At 43.8% G+C, this 16,393-nt stretch overlaps 1 protein-coding gene and 1 long non-coding RNA gene across 5 annotated transcripts in view; one reads left to right on the top strand and one right to left on the bottom strand.

Moving 5' to 3' along the window:
- The window catches only part of Ppm1e (protein phosphatase, Mg2+/Mn2+ dependent, 1E), a 135,797-nt gene that overhangs the window by 67,129 nt on the left and 52,275 nt on the right, over window positions 1-16,393 (top strand). The gene's annotated exons all lie outside the window — the stretch shown is intronic.
- LOC134480846 (uncharacterized) lies at window positions 5,066-10,380 on the bottom strand. Its single transcript, XR_010055725.1, has 2 exons — window positions 8,083-10,380; window positions 5,066-7,593 (listed from the first exon to the last, which is right to left on the bottom strand). It is a non-coding gene; the product is annotated as an uncharacterized LOC134480846 (long non-coding RNA).

Below are 16,393 nucleotides of genomic sequence, written 5' to 3'. Positions count from 1 at the left end.
CTCACTCTCACTCTCTCACTCACTCTCTCACTCTCTCACTCATTCTCTCACTTTCTCACTCACTTACTCTCACTCTCCACTCACTTTCTCTCTCACTCACTTTCTCTCTCACTTTCTCACTCACTTTCTCACTCTCTCACTCTCACTCATTCTTTCACTTTCTCACTCACTCTCTCACTCACTCACTCTCTCTCACTCACTCACTCTCTCACTCACTCTCACTCTCTCACTCTCTCTCTCACTCACTCACCAGCTTACTCGCACACTCTGCCCAGTCTTATTTTACACTACTGTTCTCCGGATTAACAGCTTACAGATGGGTTACTGGAAGAGAGAGACTTTGAGAAATTCTCTCGCAAATGGCTAAATTTCCCCCCTCCTATTCAGTTTAGAAATTGTGAATAGGCAAGAAGCCTAGATCTTCAAAGCCAGAGACTAATGACTCTAAATTCTCAAGACTCTAGGTCTGGAAGTGCTGTTCATTCAGGCCTATTGCTTCAGGCCTTTCAAAGCTCACCTCTCCACCCCCCAGCTAGAGTTGTGGTGTGTGGTAGGTACCTCAGCTCTCGTAGCCACACTAGGTGGCTTCTCCTGCAGCTCCCTGGAACTCTTCTCCCAGCCCCTGGGCTTCCATTCCGTCGTAGTTTCTCACCTTGGACCATTTGAGCTCTTCACAGCCTCTCGCATCTGCAGCTCAGCTCTCCCCATCTCTCACCATCCCAGTTCTCCAGCTCAGCAGGATCTCTTCTCAGTGGCTCTCCAGACCTCCTCAGCTGCCTCCTAGCTGTGGCCGTGACAGAAAGCTGAGTATGACCAGTCAGAGGGATTTACTGGTGTGCAGTAAGGTACTTCAGGAGGAGATTTTCCTTGGCACTTACTCCTGAACACGGGATGATGAACAGGAGGATCATCTCCAGGCACTTGAGGAGCATGGGAACAGAGAGGTAGGGCCACACATATGGGGACAATCAGCCATGCTCTCCCAAGAAGGAAAGGGTGATGATTTCCTGAGCTGTTGCAGGTGAGGTTGTCTATAGGCCATCTGGAGTTGTTACTGGCAAAGTGACTTTGCCTAGAACCTTTGCAGTGTGGTGGGGACACACCTAGGATGGCAGTGGAGACTTCTGGAGCAAAGCCTACAGCCCAGCTTGGTGTTCTCATGCTGACCAGAGTTTTCTCTGAGCGCCTGCAGGCTTAGAGCTGCCTCCTAATGTCTGTAGTCCTGGGGAAGTTCCAAGATGGTTGTGAAATGTTTAAGGTCTCTCAGAGGACAGGCTATCTGGCACCTGCCAGCTCCTCCTTAAAGCAGCAGCCCTCACACTGGCCGTGCTGGACCCTCAGGAGCTGTGATGCTGCTCACAGGTGTCCACGAGACACACAGCTCTCAGGTCAAAGGGAGTAAGAGGCAGTGTGTTCTTGATCAAGTACAAGTGACCACAGTCCAGGAACATGGCTTCAGGTGGCCTCAGATGCCATGTACAAAGTTTGGTGAAGTTTTTACAGTTGCTGAACAAAGTCATAAATCAAGCACTTTCGTATTTATTTCATTTTTGGCCTGGGGATGAAGGTTGAGACAAGGACTCACTATGTTGCCTTCACTGGCCTGGAACTCACTGTGTAGACCAGGTTGGCCTGGAACTCATAGAGATCCACCTGCCTCTGAGGCCTTCTGTGAGCTTCGATTAAAAGCATGTGCCTCGACATTCAACCTTCGAAGCATTTTTAAACACATTGATGAAGATATCAGGAAGACCACCACAGAGAAAACCCCACTGGTCATTAGCTGCTATCTAATGTCACGTTAGCTTTTGGGTTGGTGGAAGCCAGTGGTCAGCTCACCCAGAGGATGTACCTGATAGTCATAGGTTATTAGGTCAGACACAGAGGCGGGCAGTGAACTGCTGTTAAGCAGTTGAAGAGATCCTAAAATAACTCAACCCTGGCTTTGCGACATTCAGCTTTCCACAATTACAAAGTTCTGTGAGCCTTGCAGAATCTTCCCTGCAGGGGTGGCTGTCTCCCTTCTTCTTTGCTGTCTAGGAACTTTACTTCACACAGACCAACCACTGCTGCCCTTAGAACAATGTAGGCATCAGTAACAGCCCCAGCCTGGCCTGGCCTTCACCCTTCATTAGTTACTGCTTCAGCTCCCTAATACATGTTTTGTCTGGTGTGTGTGTGTGTGTGGTGGGGGGGGTGGGAGTCTGCCAGCTGTCAACCAAGCAGCCACCACTGGCTTCTTGACAGTTTAGTGTATTGGAACAAAACAAATCACAACTATTGAATCCAGATGTGGTGGTGTGTGCTTATAATCCCAGCACTGAGAGGCGGTGGCAGGAGGGGGAGCAGTGAGAGCCTGTCTGAGACAAGGCAGGTAGGCGTACACAAAACCATTAAAGTGTGTTGACAATAAGCAATGCAAACTCAGTATTCCTTGCAGCAAGCCTCATCTAATGATGCTTAAATCACAGCCACACACTCTTAGGGCCTGTCTTTGAGGTGAGCATTGAAAGATTTTGGTAAGAGGAACACAAGAAACAAGACTTTGATATGTTAATTATATCTCAGTGGAGCCAATATGTGAAAACTAAGGTAAAATAGACACACTTTATATCCTGGGCTGCCTGGAACTCCTGATACTTGTTCTCTTGAATGATGAGAATTCAGGCATTTCCCACCATGCCTAGTGTCATGATTTGAATATGACAGGTCCCTGTAGGTCCCTGTGGTTTAAGAACATGGCCATAAGCTGGTAACAGTGTTCTAGAAAATTGTAAAACTCACATTTTATAAAACATCTTTTAAGAGGTGAGTCTAGGTAGAGGGAGGTTACCAAAGGTATGCCTTACAACTCATAGGTTATGACCCACCCCCAATTTTGCCTGACCTGTCTGCTTCCTGGTTCACTAAATATAAGCAAGCAGCTTCTCGTTCCTGCTGCTCTAGCTGTGAGCCTCCACAGGCTCTGCCCTACTTCCTGACCGTGATGGACTGTCTTAGACTGTGAATCAAAACAAACCACCATCCCTTAAGTTGTTTCAAGCACTTTGTCATAGTGATGAGAAGAGTAACTAACACAGAAACTTGTGTCTGAGAAGTGTGGTCATTGCTGTGATAACCTGACCACGTGGTCCGTGGGCTGTCAGAACTGATGTACATGAAGAATGTGTGAGAGTTTCAGGCTCTGTATTAGTCTAGAATTCTGTAAGCAGAAGGCAATGGCCATGATGATGGCATCATTGAAAACCAAAATGCCAGCAGAGGTGTGGACAGTAAGGACTGTGTTAATGAGGTTTCCTAGGAGAGCCTAGACCAGGATTGGCCTAGAGGCCATTCATTTATATCCTGGCAAATCATGGTTATGCTCTGCCTATAACCTGAAAGTTTGAATGAGGCTAAATTTACAAGTAAAGGTTAGCCAGACATGTATTACACACATACATGTGTATGTATATAGTATATATCTTGGCACTTGGGCCATAGCAGCAGGAGGATCATGAGTTCAAGGTCAGTCTCAGCTATACAAAACCTTGCTTCAAAAAAGCCAAACCAACCCACCATAATGGCATAAATTGCAGAAGAAACTCCAAGCAGCAGAGCGTTCAGACTGTAGCATGATTCCTCCTAGCTGCTCTTTGCCAGGTTTATGATAAGAAAGACCCAAAAATAGAACAGAAAGGTGTGGAGAATGTTACTTTGGCTAGGAAATGTGAAGCAGTTGAAGTTGTCCAGAGTGAGATTGGTGATTGCAGTCAAAGCAGCTGTAATCATTAATGAGCACAGTTAAGAAGAACTTGTTAGGGCTGGAGAGATGGCTCAGTGGTTAAGAGCACTGACTGCTCTCCCAGAAGTCCCAGAGTTCAATTCCCAGTAACCACATGGTGGGTCCCAACCATCTGTAATGGGATCTGATGCCCTCTTCTGATGTCTGAAGAAAGTGACAGTGTACTTATATAAAGTAAATAAATCTTTAAAAAAGAAGAACTTGTTGAAGGCATGGTTCAGAAGAGACTTTGTATTGGGACAGTAGAAATGCTGTCGCCGGGGTTGGGGATTTAGCTCAGTGGTAGAGCGCTTGACTAGCAAGTGCAAGGCTGTGGGTTCGGTCCCCAGCTCCGGAAAAAAAAAATGCTGTCGCCATAGTATAAGAGGAAAAACCCACTTGAAAGCATTCATTTGAAAGGAGAGTGCTTGGGACTGGGGACGGAGTTACTGGTAGTGTTTATTTTTTAATGGGTGCTTGTAGCTAAAGAGTTATTCTTGTCTGGCGAGAGATCGGGTTGTAATTTCACTCTACGTCTGCACACTTAGTCTTCAGGCACTGTTCGTCATGGAAGCTCTCTTTTTCTAAGGCGTTTTCATGACAGTTGTCAAAGGTTACGGGCTATGGCTGACTGAGTCCCCCCCCTGGCTCCTCTACTCTGTCCCATTGGTCTATTTATTTTTTATCTACTGACCAGTTTTTCTTTCTTCCTTTGCCACCGTGGTTTGAGATGAGGTATTAGGACGCCTTCCTTGTTGCCTTTCTGCCTAAGGCTGCTCTGACTGTTTAGACCCATGCTCCCTGTTGGACTTTAGGATTCTTTTTTCTTTTTTTCTTTTCTTTTTTTTTTTTTTTTTTTTTTTTTTTGGAGCTGGGGACCGAACCCAGGGCCTTGCGCTTCCTAGGTAAGCGCTCTACCACTGAGCTAAATCCCCAGCCCCAGGATTATTTTTTCTAGTTCTGTGGAAGTTGGAATTTTTTTTTTTTTTTGGTTCTTTTTTTCGGAGCTGGGGACCGAACCCAGGGCCTTGCGCTTCCTAGGCAAGCGCTCTACCGCTGAGCTAAATCCCCAACCCCGGAAGTTGGAATTTTAATGGGGCATTGCTTTAAATTTTCAAATCTTGTCAGCAGGACAACCATTCTTACATATTATCTCTGTGACTCATGGTCATTAGTGCTCTGTCTTCTGGTGTTTTCTGTAATGTCTTTAGTGTTTTAAAATTTAATTGGCTAGATTTCATCAGAGGTAATTTTTAAATGATTGTGAGTGAATTTTTATATTTCTTTTTTTTTTGGGAAATTCATTACTGATAAGCAGAAAGTGACTGGTTTTTCCCCCTGTGCTAGGGACTGAAATTCAGGGGCATTGTGCTCACCAGGCATCATTACCGTTGACCTCAGTCTCTGATCCTGCGCTCCTGATTTCTGTATATTGATTTTCTATCTTGATTCTTTGCTGAAAGTGTTTATAAAATCTAAGTGATTTCTAGTGCCGTTTATAGGACCTTTTAAGTTGCGGACCACATCCTCTGCAAGTAGGGGTAATTTGACTTCTTCCTTTCTTACTTACACCTTCCCTTCTTGTCTTACTGCTCTAGCTAAGACCTCCATTTTCTATCGAAGAGGAGTGGAGAAAGTGAATGTGCTGTCTGGTTCCTGATTTTAGATGAAGCACTTTAACTTTTCCCCACTTAGCATACTGTTGGCAGCAGGCTTGTCTGATGTGCCTTGATGGGGGTGCTGTGTGTGCTCCTTTTATTCCTCATTTCTTTGGGACATTTATAATTAAGGGATGTTAGACTTTTTCTAATGCCCTTTCCACATTTATTGAGGTGGTCATGTGATTTCTAATCTTATTGATTTAATATGATATTATATTTACTAACTTGCACATTTTGAATCATTCTTGCATCCCTGGAATGAAACCATCTTTATATGATTTCTTGCCTTTTTAATTGCCAAGTATTTTATGGAGAATATTCTTACTTATTCTCATGAGCTATCGGCCTATAGCTTTCTTTTTGTTATTGTAACCTGTGGTTTTAGTGTCAAAGTATTGCTAGCTTCATAGAATGAACTTGGTAGCATCCTCTCCCTTCCTAGTCTACAGAACAATTTGAGGAGCATTGGTGTTAACTCTTTTGAAAAGATTCAGTAGATTTCAGTAACAAATCCCTCCAGTCGTGAGCTTTTCTTTGGAGACTTGTTATTGTGCTTCAGCCTTGTTATGGACCTGCCTAAACTGTTTATAATCTCCATGTAATTTCGATAGGTTGTATAAGCTTGTAGAAATGTATCCATTTCTTCTAGAGTTTCCATTCTGGGGAGCAATATAATATTCAAAGGGTTCTATAGCGATCCTCGGGCTTATTCACTGCAAGTTGTCATAACATCTTTGTTGCAGGATATTTGATCAACTGTGAACCTCAAGATTGTGTTATTTACTGAAAAAAAAAACTGTTTCCAGTTGTGGTGTGTCTCAGCCCTTAGCACACAACTTTCTCTCTCTCTCTCTCTCTCTCTCTCTCTCTCTCTCTCACACACACACACACACACACACACACACACACACGCACACACAGGAAAACAGATGTATCCTTAGTATTCCCTTTTAATCCCAAACAATAAAAGTAAAGTTAGTTTGTAGAAGGAAGCACCCATGTTTGAAAGTGATGTCTAATTGAGTGGCAGACAAAGTGACAATTAGAGAAAGATTTGACAGAAGAGGATATGCCCAACTCTCATGAGGAGAGAGAGAAGAAAGGGAGCTACTTATGAGCGCAGTGCAGAGAGAATCAGAGCAGTTTTACCAGGGGAGTTTTACAGAGACATGTTGAAGAGAGAACAAGTTAGACACAGATGAAGACAGAACGAGGCAGAGAATGAGAAGGACCCAGATTAGAAGAGACTGCCAGAGTTAGTGTGAAGCCAAGTAGAGCAATTCAGGAGGGACCGAAAGAGACAAGCCAGATTGAATCAGTCAGCTTGGAGAGGAGTTTGAGCCAGCACAGCTGAGTTGAATGAGTTATCCAGAGATCTGAAAGAACTAGGAAAGGGTGAGCTTATTCAATAGTAAGTCTCAGAGGCTGAAAGCATGCTAGGCCTAGATGAGATTATACGGAGGCTAGGAGCTTCCAGGATTAGGTCTAGGTTAGCAGATGAAGACAGTAAGCCTCTGTAAGTCAACAATTATGCCAGGAAAAGAAAAGTGACATTTCACACATCCCCTTTTGTTTCTAAATTTATAAAACTTGGGTAGAGTGACTAGGGGTTTCTCAGCCTTGCTTTGTCTTTCAAGGGACCAACTCTTGACTTCATATGATGTTTTAGTTTCCATTCTTTCTTTTCTGGCCTGATCTTTATTATATTTTATTGCCTCATACTTTGGTGTTGTTTTGTTTTGATTATCTTTTTGATTTTGACACAGTTATATGTACCTAGGATGGCTTGAAATCACACTGTGTCTGAGACCAACCCCTAAGTCCTGTTCTCCTGGCTTCGTCTCATAACTGCTGGGATAGCAGGAATAAACCAGCAAGCCCAGCTGTTTTTGTCTTTCCGAGACCCTGGGGCATACCTTTAGTTACTTACTTGATATTTCTCTGAATTTTTAATCTAAGCAATCATAACTACAAACTTCCTTCTTTGAACTGTCTTGGTGGCTCTCCAAAGTTCTGTTGAATTGTGCTTCTGTTTTATTTGACTCCAAGGCTTGTTGGTTTCTTCTATGACTTCAACGGTCACACTGTGCATCACTTCTTGGTCTCTGAGTATTTATGTAGTTTCTGGGTTTCTCTTGCTAATGATTTCCAGTTTTATTCCACTATGATCTGATAAGACACATGAAATTATTTGAATTCTTTTGCACTTGTTAAGATTTACTTTAAGACCTAGAATGTGATCCATTTTGGAGAGGGTTCCACGGGCTCTTAAGGAAAGTCTATATCCCCTGTCTGCAGGCTAGAGTGTCCTGTAGATCACACCTGTGTCCACTTGATCTAGTGTAGAGCACACAACTGCGGTGTGTGTGCGTGCATGTGTGCCTGTGTGCGTGTGCATGCGTTTAGATTGACTACTTAACTAAATGAGGGCACGGAATCTCGAAGTCTTCTACTATTGTTCCAGGACCTATCTGATCTTTCATGCTCATTGGTGTGTGTTTTGCTAAATTAGGAACCTCAACATTTGATGCCTATATATTTAGAATTTTTCTACGATCTTAGTTAAATCGTATCTTTATTGGTAGCTAGTAGAGTGCCCTTCTTTGGCTCTTCTAATCCCGGGTTGAAATCTGAATTTTCAAGGGTCAGGGTACTTACTGTGCCTGTTTGACTGGCTTGGTCATCTTCACTCCATCAGCCAACTTGGTCTGTAGCCATTTTTACCAATGGACTCATTTCTTGGGGACAACAGTAGATCTTGTTTTTCAACCTATTTTGTCCTTTTTTTCCTCTTGTCCTTTTGTTATGTTTGGTGTGGAGGCTGGTTCAGGTGTTTGCTCCATTTCCCTCTTCATCAATATTATAAAGGTTTCCTGGCATAGTATCTGTCAGTCATGGTAAGGTCTTTGCTCACCCTCTGTCACCATTCCTGTCGTGCAGTGTACTCTTCCTGTGCCCTCATGATTGATGTTGCCCTGCTTCCTGACAGCACAAGCGTCTTCTGCAGTGCTGGCTGTGTGGTCATAATGGTCACGGACACCTTACTCTCTGCTTGTCTTGACATGCCCTATTTCTGTCTCCTGTTAACTACTAACTTTCCTGGATATAGCTGTCTTGGTTGGCCGATACTTATTTTCAAAATTTGTAATACATTATTCCAGGGGTTAGAAAGATGGCTTGGTGGTTAAGAGCATGTATTGGTCTTGCAGAGTTCTACAGGCAACGCACAATTGCCATACTTCCAGGAGACCTGATGCCTGTGGTCTCCGCAGGCACTATGTTCATGCACACACACTTTTTAAAAAGGAAACACATTATTCTTTTCTTCCCTGGATTTTAAGATTTGCTAATAAGAGAACTGATGTTATTCTGACGTATTTGTCTTTGCAAATGACATTTTCCCTAACAACTTTTAATATTATTTTTTGCTTTGTACTCCTGACATATGGACTGCATGCCATGGAGAGGTATTTGAAGTTACAAACGGCTTTTGTGTTTGGATGTTTTCTACATTTCAGGAATGCTCTACGTAATTTCAGGGACTGTGTCCTCTACTTGAGTGTTTCAGCTTTTTCAACACTGTGGATTCTTCACTTTCTTGATTTTGTGGCAGAGTTCTTTGTTCTTTCTCAAAGTCTAAGACGGTGTAATCAGGTTGAAAATACTATCCAGAAAAAAAATCATCATAAAAAATAACTGTGAGGCTATGGGTGTCTCACTGGTAGAACATGTCGTGAATATGCGAAGGTCACGGGCTCAGTGCCAACTTTACAAAGACTTAGGATGCCCAGCATAAGCCTTTGGCTGCTCGGCGAGTGGCAGGGAGTTCTTGATGCTCATTGCTTTTATGAGTATTACTGCTAGTTTATTTCATTTTATATAGCTTAGGCAGGCCTGAAACTTTCTGGGTAGCCCCTGTTACTGTTGACCTTACAGTTCTTCTGTATCAGCCTTTCAGGAAGCTGGGACTACATGAGCACCCTTGGTCTGCCTTTATATTACATGCTACCACATGGTCACACTGTCATTTATATGAAAAGATTTCAGATAATCTAAAACTCTTCATTTTTTTTAACAACTAAAAATGTACCAATTTCTCAAAAACTGAGTACATTACCTGGTAACAAAACCCAGGACGCTAGGGATGTGGCTTGGCATGTAGGGCGCTGGCAAGGTGTGTACAGCCCTGTGTTTGACTTCAAGCATGCTTCCTTCACATCTCGACACAACTTAAAAGATGGCCCAAATGACGAAGATGAGATACAGGAGAAAAACAAAAGAGGAAGGAATACACCAATTCACAGAGTTATGGTTAAGTTTGAGTGAAAATTTTGGATTGAGTTATGAGTGAGCCAACTTTCTTTCCTGCCAAGAAAGGGCTCCAGTGAACTTGGCATTTGCTGTAGCTCTCGGTGGGAGAAGTAAAATGAAATACATGTTCAAGTGTGGGTTTCATTTTTCTTTTGTGAGATTTTCAGCTCATCCAGCTATGTTGCAGCATTGATATGGACAAAGGATGCAGGGAATTCAGTGTTTTGTTGTTAAGTAAAACACACCAGGTATTACTTATTTTTGTCACGTATGTGGGATGTGATACATTCCCTGATGGAGTCATCGTCTTTGTGGTATGCTTTCCTAAGGAACACTTAATGGGATTGTCATTTTTCCCAGTCTCTCTATTGGTTCACATATTTGGATCCAAATATTCATAATACTTCAGACATCCAGATTCTAAATTTTTCTGACAGTATTGCACTAAAATCACAACATTCTGTTGAATGCTCAGGCCAGCTCAGCTGGTCCAAACATCATTGGAGGGCATGTGTGTGAGAAAAGGGTTTATTTCGCTCTCAGTTCCATATAAGAGTTCATCAAAAACAATGAGGACAGAAACTCAAGCAGGGCAAGAACCTGGAGGCAGGAGCTGAGGCAGAGCCATGGAGGGTGCTGCTTACTGGTTTGCTCCTGACGGCTTGCTCAGCCTGCTTTCTCTCCTCTTTTTATTTTTTTACATAAATATATGCCACAGACCACCCAGGGGAGTGTGTCAGCAGAGGGACCAAGGCTTGGATTTCAGGTAGAGAACAGATTCATCGCGACAGACAGACATAAACTTGAGGTGTGTGCTGCTGCAAAAAGCTTTACTTCTTGGCACAGATTTAAGCAGTTAGAACAGGTACCTCATAATTGACAGTCATCCAGCTCTTATTCATCACCCCACCAATGTCCCTTGCAAGGAGGAAAGCAGAACATATAGTCTAGGAAACAATTCTCAACTGCAAACAATAGTTTAGAAAACTGCAGTTATACTGCCAGACTTGTGGGCACCAGGTATGTATTCATCATTTACCTTTGTTTTAATAAAGTTTAAACTCTATATTTATGGCCCCTCAGAATAGTAAGGAAACTTTTGTAACCATAGTTAACTCTTGATAAGTTTGTTCAACTTGTTGGAACTTGTCTATGATCTTCCTAAAGTATCGTTACTGTTTTGAATCATGCTAAACAAAACTTTTTCAAAAGGGGGAAGAGACTTTCTGGAACAGTCATGTTCTTAATGGCTGCAATTAATTTCTCTTCTATTTGCTGGGAGCTAATGGATACAGCAGTTGAATTCATCGCAGCCATTGAGTTCATCAGGATCATGATAGTATGAGACGTTTCTGTCTCTGAACTTTCAGTTCCTGAGACATCTAAAGGTACATGACCATCTTCCCACACTGCTATATTCTTAAAATCAGATATTGCTGACAGGCTTAAAGTTGCTAAGATCACCAAGGCTAGAACACAGAAGGCACCTCCACCACAAGCATAGACCCTGGTCATCATCTATTTGTAGGGAGACGGCCAGGACCTCCAGGAGGCCGAGCCATTCCAGGCACAGGCCTCTGTTCTGGACAGAAACGAAGCACAAGAGCTTCCTGTCACGCAGACTCCACTGGAGTGGGTGTGGCAAATATATTTGTTTTCTTTCTTTTTCTTACATCTCAACTGGTGTTTCCCCTAGTCTTCCCCCCACTTTTCCTCTGCCCCTCCCCCCACCCCGCCTCTGTTTCTCTTCAGAAAAGAGCAGGCCTCCCATGGATACCATGGATATCCATCATCTTTCAACCATGGCATATCAAGTTGCAGTAAGACTAGGCTCCTCCCCACTCTCCCCTTCCTAGTACCGAGGCTAGAGCGGGAACTCAGTAGGAGAAAACAGTCCCTAACGCAGGCAAAAGAGTCAGGGACAGCCCTGCTCCCACTAACAAACAGCATCATTTTCTTTTCAAAGAAAACTCTCAGACTTTCCAGATGCCAGCATTTTCATCATTCAGCTGTAGGGGTTTTAAAGGGCTAAAGAAATGCAAGTGGTAAGCAATGGGAAACACTTATTAAAGTGATTTATGTACATGCTTAGGTCTGTATGGCCATGTTTAGTTGGAAAATGCCACAAGTTCACTTATACTTCATATAGTTAACCCCTGACTGGACTTCTTCACATCAGTCATGGTGCACATGAAGAAGAACCTGTCTTCTCCTTTTCTGCTCTCATGGATGTAAGAGTAGCACAGAATCTAAGGATGGGCCAGGCATTGTGATGCACACCTCTGATTCTACCACTGGGGAGACAGAGCGTAGGTAGATCGTTATGAGTTCAAGGCCAGCCTGGTCTACATGGCAAAGTCCGTCTTAAAACAAACAAACAAATAAGACTAAAAACCCAAACCCTTACTCTCTCACATCACCTCTGAAGTCAGGAATCAGAGTGCCTCAGTCATCCGGTATCTTCCTCTCAAGGCTGTGGCCAGGACCCACTCTGGTTATTTCAGAGCTTTTCTGGGGTAGGAGGTTCTGCAGCCAAGACCACCCACAGTTGTTGGTAGCTGGCAGCTTTAACTCTATGCAGACCCCTCCATCAGCCTGCTTGCAGCCCGCAGCCTGGCGGCTTGCCTCCCTCAGAACTAGTGATGCAGGAGAGGAGAGACAGCCACGAGGACAAAAGTCAAAGTCCTCTATGACCTTATCTCCAGGTGACAGATGGTTACTTTCTGCATACATGCGCTGTACATATGGAGCCAGGTGCCATACAGGGAAGGGCGTGTAGGAGGGCGGACAGCCGGCACGGGGAGCCCACGGAAGCGATCTTGGAAGCTGACAACCACAAAGAGCAAACGTAACAATTCATCCTGCACCTGTACCTGACACAGCAGGGAAATGGCAGTTCAAAAACCACTGAGGGCTGGAGAGATGGCTCACAGCCAAGAGCACTGGCTGTTCTTCCAAAGACCTGGGTTTGAGCCACCGACCTGGTAGCTCACAGTTGTCTAAAAATAAAATAATAAAAAACAAAAAAGAAATTAATTAAATTAAATTAATTAAAAGAATTAAATTAAGAATAATTGTTGGGTCAGTGATGAGACTGGAATGTATGATGTAGATTACACTGTTAGGTTGGTGATATGGAAATGGTAAAGTATCTTCAGATTATTATGCCTAGGACAAGCTTGGGGAAGTGTATGTACTTGTATTATGTACATGCATACACATGTACACACATGTGCCATGTACAAATACATACACATGCACATGTGTGTTACAGGGATCTAACCCAGAACCTCATGCTTGCATGCACTGTACCACTGAGCTACACTTCCAGTCCTAGCTGTTATTTTTATAAATATTGAAGTATCAAAGCATGCTCATATGCCTGTTTGGGAAGGCATTGTGCCTGAGGGAACAGGGGTGATATCTGAAGTGTTGACTTTCTTACAGCCAGAGGTTCTGACAGGCAGTGAACTGGTGGGATTTCCTTGTAGCTCTGAGGTTCTGTGAGAGCCTCATGCACAGTCCAGGAGCTACCTTGCTGGTTCACTGACAATAAAATTTAAAAAAGGGTCATTTAATGTAGTTTATTCTTTTTGTAGTATATGTGCTATTGACCTATTTAAAAAAAAAAAACAACATACCTCTCTTCAGAAAGTGGAGATTTTAGGAAGTGATATTATAGTAAATTTGTGCATGGACTTGGCAGGAAGCTGAGAAATGGTGGTGGTGTAGGGAATTGGAATTGTAGAACTACTAAGTCATGAAGCCTGCACTGAGGACTTAGGAGGTAGGGCGTTGATCTACAATCTAAACTCCCCCTAAACAATGACCTCCTTCTGAGGCCACTCTATTCTCTCATTGAAGAAAGGGACACATCAGGATGTGGGGGTCGGTGCAGAATGCCTGGCTTTGAGTCAGGTGACCTTCGGTAGGTGGCTTGGGCTCTGTGCTTCGGGGTCCTCAGGCGTCTGTCCAGACAACTGTTTTGAAGGCTAAATGAGTTATCAGATGGCCAACACTGTGGCTTTTTCTCTTCACGTTGGAGGAAAAGAGCAGGCTGCACTGGGGATCAAAGCCAAGCATTCTTTAAAGAGCAGAGAGGCGTCACCCCTCCCAGGAATCTCTCCTGCCATCTCTTGTGTTTCTGCAGCACGTGGAGTGTTTTGTAGAGATGGCCCACTTAACTAGCAGGACTCCCTGTAAAACCCCGAGATCAAGGGGTTGGGGATTTAGCTCAGTGGTAGAGCTCTTGCCTAGGAAGCGCAAGGCCCTGGGTTCGGTCCCCAGCTCCGGAAAAAAAGAACCAAAAAAACCAAAACAAACAAACAAAAAAAAAAAAAAAAAAAAAAAAAAAAAAAAAAACCCGAGATCTTCAGAGAAGAGAACATGCTTTGTACGTTTCCTGGTCCCTGTGTTCCTCAGTTCTGGTTACTGAATCGATCAGTGATTCTCGGTTCTGACTGATTTACTGGGTACGAAGGGAAAGCAGTGAGAGGAAACAGAAAGGTCTCTTCTTCCACTGAGTTTAAACCTAAAAGAAATCCAGAGAGGAATGCTAAACATAAAATCAATATTCTGATGGCGTGTGAGGTGGGGTAAGTAGGCCCAGGGCAGGGCTAATGGTAGGAATGAATGCCAAGTAGACCCTTAGCACCAGCTTGTGACCTCACGACCCTGAGTCTAGGTATAGGAAGTGAACTGGTAGGAAATACAGTTCCCACCTTGTAATCCCCCTAGAGTTACTGATGGCCAGAACTCTGTGCTAAGTTCCATGAATTACACCATGTAATTCTACCTGCTGAAAGGCAGATAGCTGTTTCTTTCCTTTTACAAACGGGCAAGAATTTTAGAGCTTGAGTAACTTGTTCAAGGCCCCACAGATAGCACCAGAATGCTGCTTTCATTCAAGATTCAAAGTCAGTCTTTGGCCATAATGGAGGAGCTGATCAAACTTTTCTAAAAGCAGTTAACTCAGGAGAGAACAGCAGTGTGTGGTGAGGCTCTGGGAGTTTGAGGTGAAGTCTACTGAAGGAGAAACCTATAAATCAGATCTGAGTGTGAGGATGCCAGCCGCAGGAAACAAATGACTGTGTTTGCCAGTGATTACTCTCTCCTGCCCTCCTGGAGTTTATCATACCCCAGTTACTCTGTGTCACTGAGCGGGGTACTTAACCTCTGTCAAGTGTCTTAGCCTGACAAATAGAGATACTAGTAAATGCCACGCCTGAAATAGTTCATGTGACACTAGCAAATTAGGATGATCTCTTAATATTTGTAATGAACCACAGACTACTGGAGTGTGGTCAGTGGGGTATGTCCCTTCCTTTGCACCTCCCACGAAAGGGGTCATCAAATGGTGTGTTACCCAGCTGGAAAAGCTCAGCGCTCACCAGGCTTCCGACCTGACAGCCTGCAGCTGGAGAATGGAGGCCGTCAGGCCTGGTGGTGACTTGACCACCTTGATGTTACCTGAGCTGTGGGTTTTAGCGGTAATGAGATACTCTTGGCTTCTGAGAACCATTTTGGTTCCTTTTTAGCCGCCTTGCTTGCTGTGTAAACAGTTAGGTGGAGAACGGGGCTGGGGTGCAGGAGCAGTTGGCTTGCTGACGTCAGCACTCTGGGCTTGCCATGCTTGGCTATGGCAAAACCGAGGATGCTGCCAGATGCCATGTGGTACCCACCAGAACCAGGGGGATGCTAATTGCTGTCAGCTCAGAGACCAGCTCTTAGGCGCCAGAGACTAAGTTAAAATATGAAATTAAGATTAGAACATGGATTTGAAACCACTATAATTTGAATAACACATGCTCCTACCAAATCTAACAAACTCAAAGAACAAGGAATAATAATAAAAATTCTGTCTGCAGCCATTTTACAGTGACGCCACCCACAGTTAGTACTTGACAGTGTCTCCCACAGTGTGAACATTGAAAACAGGCTTTGATTTCTTACTTTGCCCTGACATGTAAATTCTAATATTCTTGTGCTTTTGTTTGCTTATTTGAGACTAGATTTTTTTTTTAAATCAGTTTCGGCTTACAGCAAAATTGAGAGAAAAGAACAGGGAAGAGTGTGTGTGTGCACGCACACACAGGCACACACACAGTGGCATGTACACACTCACACACGCCACATACACACACGCACACAGGTCTTTGCGGGGGGGGGGCACTCAACAGTCTAGAGGACCAATTAAGGGTATCTTTGTTAGGACAAGTTTTTGACAATTTTGTCAGTCACTTGTGTGGCGGTGTCTAAGAAAGTAACTGCAGGGGGAAGGATTGATTTAGACTCAAAGTGTCAGCAGCTTCTGGCCTGGTCATTTGACCTTAGGCTTGTGCACGGTGACTGTGGCAGAGTGGTTTACAATTAACACAAAGTGCTCCTTCCTTTATGGGCAGGAGGCAGAATGGGTGAAATAGGCAGGGTCAGGAGAAAAAGGCCCTCTAAAGCCACACCCTCAACCAGGCTCTGGTCCTATCCTCTGTGTCCTGAGAATCCAGCTATGGAGTGTTAAATCAGTTTTGGCTTACAGCAAAATTGACCTCCGTGACCAGCCTCTTGAACCCTTGACCCACACCCCTCTCTGTAGAGCCAGCAGCTGATTCCTAGACCTTTAGCACATGAGTCTGGGGAGGTCAGTTCATATTTAAACCAT

Source organism: Rattus norvegicus, chromosome 10, assembly GCF_036323735.1.
Source record: "Rattus norvegicus strain BN/NHsdMcwi chromosome 10, GRCr8, whole genome shotgun sequence".
Taxonomy (NCBI): domain Eukaryota; kingdom Metazoa; phylum Chordata; class Mammalia; order Rodentia; family Muridae; genus Rattus; species Rattus norvegicus.
The sequence above is the reverse complement of the archived record's forward strand: the minus strand, read 5'-3'. Positions and strand labels throughout refer to the sequence as shown.